Source organism: Anopheles arabiensis, chromosome 2, assembly GCF_016920715.1.
Source record: "Anopheles arabiensis isolate DONGOLA chromosome 2, AaraD3, whole genome shotgun sequence".
Taxonomy (NCBI): domain Eukaryota; kingdom Metazoa; phylum Arthropoda; class Insecta; order Diptera; family Culicidae; genus Anopheles; species Anopheles arabiensis.
This window is the reverse complement of record NC_053517.1, coordinates 10,916,472-10,919,463: the sequence shown is the minus strand read 5'-3', so window position 1 is coordinate 10,919,463 and position 2,992 is coordinate 10,916,472.

Below are 2,992 nucleotides of genomic sequence, written 5' to 3'. Positions count from 1 at the left end.
GTCGGGATGTATGGTTTAATCATTAGGATTGGCATTGGGCCATTAGGGCGTGATAAGGAGAGTCAAATGATATAGTGAAAAAGAAGGGAAGCATATGTTTCATTGTGCTTTAGTTTTGCCTGTTGTGTGGAGCAGAAAATGAGCAAAAGGTCATATTTTAAAGTAATTTTTTTCTTGCAGTACACTCGCTTGATCCGGCAAGAGAAGCTCGCACAAAGCTTTTTTTATACAGCTATCATAGGTGCACGCATAAAAGAACTTCACTGTAACACTCATTTTAAGATTCTGTATAAAATTTTGTAACAATGATCAAAATACTGTCGCATGATTTAAAAACCTGCTTCTTAAACTACAATCTTTTTCCACATATCTTATAGAAGAAAAAAAACACATTTGATCAAGCAAACGCGTAAACGCGTTCATCTGCTGTCAGCACATACATGATAGGGCGGTATAGTGATGAGTTTTCGCAAAAAGCAAGCATGAAAAATAGCGCCACAATTTTCTTCCCTCGCTCTAACACCATCATCATATACCGCTTGCACCCGCTTGCAGATAGCTGGGCTGTGATCGTTTGAGATGGTGGTGAAAAGTTTCCAGCTTCTAACGTACGGGGAAGCATTTGCCGCAGCGCGCATTAGGAGGGACCGCAGATTTATCTTTTCTGTTTCGGTCGATGTTTGATAGGCCGTCGATGGAGGCGCCACGGCTCTCACTGCGACGGTTGCACAGCGGCTGATACACCTCGAAGACAATGTGCTGCCGCCCGTGTGTTTGCGTGTGTGTGTGTGTCTAATGCATGCGGTGCAAAATACATTGTCTTCTCGATGTGCGAGCCGGAGCCTCTAGCGTAAGGCGCTAGACAAGCGCCCAAGCAAGTGAAGCCAAACAGCCAGAATGTAATTTTCGGCTAGCGTGCGCCTTGAAGCGCACACGCTGTTGATGATATTGTTTTCGATAATGGGCCAGCGGTTTGTGGGAAGTCATTTTGCAAGCAACTGCCATGCAGCTGTCGGGTGGAGGCGACCACGGGTACGCCGTCGTGTTGGTTTCGTCGGGCAACCGTTGTTTCGGCGGTTTGAAGGGCTGATGGCGGTTGTGCCGTTTCCCTAATGCTGAGCTGCCAAATGAGGTGCAGTGCCGGTAAGCATTAATGAAGTTGTTGTCCCCCTCCAAAACGATGCAGCGACAAGCGGCTATTGAATGACTGGTTTAATAAGGTGTGGAAAAGATCATGAGTAGTTTTTAAAATGTCCATAAATACGAGGGGTGGCAGTGGGATGGTTTGTGCCACTTTAGAGAGCATGGAAAAGGATCCAATGTCTGTTCGGGTGAGGTTGCACATAATTGTCGCACGGTAATTTCGCATTTATTGCAAAACTAACCGTTCGGTTAAGTGGTGTGTTTCACGTATCATTAATATCCACTTTTCGGCAACATTTACCACCATTTCGTTTATAATGATTGTGTTGGATTGTGCTATTTGCTTTTTATTTAATCGAGGAAATTAAACATTTAATTATTTCCATTACTGGGGCCCTTCACGATTCTACTCAGTTTTTTTTTTTGTATGGAGTTTGACAGTTGGAGGCTGAAATCATGTAATCACTCCATACGAAACCACACACACACAAAACTAGCATGCAATTATCAGTCTAGATTATTCAAGCCTCAAAGCTAGAATAAGATTGGAGTACCTGCTCGAAAAATTGGTAAAACAAGGTGATGTTTATCTTTATCCCAAGGTGCATTTAAGAGATCAGGTTATGGAATCGAGAATCGAAGTGTATGTAGTCCAGATGGTCTCATAGCATGTTTGTTATAACCAAATTTGAATATCACTTTTTGGCAGGATGGGTGAAAGCTTTTGCTCAAACAAGCTTCCTGGAGGCTTGACGAATACACAAAACACTCTTAATACTTCATTCAGAAACAGAAGCGATAAAAATCAGTCTTCTAAATTCATACACCTTGGGATAAGCCCACCTGTATATTATACTGAATTAGATAGTTGCTCGAAAACTGCTATGCAATGCAAACAGCTGACAGGCTGAAATTTCAGCCTACGAACTTAAAACGGAAAAGGCCCCGTTGTTGCAAAAAAAAAAAAACTGTGGAGAAATACGTTATAATTTGTTATAAAGATTTTATTAAATTTTAAACGATTTGGCGTACCAAACTCGTTACAAATCGTGACTATATCAAAATATTAAATAATGTACATCGTTTTGCGCGATAATGAACAGATACATTTTCCATTTTCTAGAACTGTTAAATGTTCTGCTTGGGCAACAAATGCACGTACCGCTTCTAACGAAACTATCATTCACCAGAAAAGGCTCACGAGCTGGGCGGGAAACTGTTTATGCCGAAACTAACATGCGCTTGAATAATTGAGCACAGGATTCCGGCACGTTTCGATAAGCCATTATTGCATTCGGTGCAAATTTATCACGTCAATCGTGTTGAAAAAATAAAATAAAATAAAGTAAACCCAACAACCGAGCTACCTATTCCTGAAGGAGCTCGGTACCCAGAATATCTTCCTCCTCCTCTGTTTGTTTGAGGTGATGCACGGTGATGCCCCAAAACCACGTAACCCAGCCCCGGTCGACCAGTGAACCGTGTGATTGATGCAGCTAGATGCGGGCGCCCAGGACGTACATTCATTCATTCACAATGGCAAGCGGCCAAGCGTGCTCGGCATTGTGGTTTTCCCCATTGATGGGGTTATTATTAGAGAATTTGACAGTATGCGTGTGTGTGTGATTATGCCTAGTTTGTGTTTTTTGTTATATTTCGGCTTGTTACTGTTGTTTGTTGTTTCGCATCAAGCTTCGGACGTGATGTGTGGTTTTGTCACGCGTGTACAAAATTGCATGTTCATTATAACGTGCCGGCAGCCAGCAAAGCGATGTCCTGCCTCTCCTTGTCCTCCACGAGACGACTCCGACCAGACCCAGCTCCCGGAACAGCGGGGCAGGATACATCA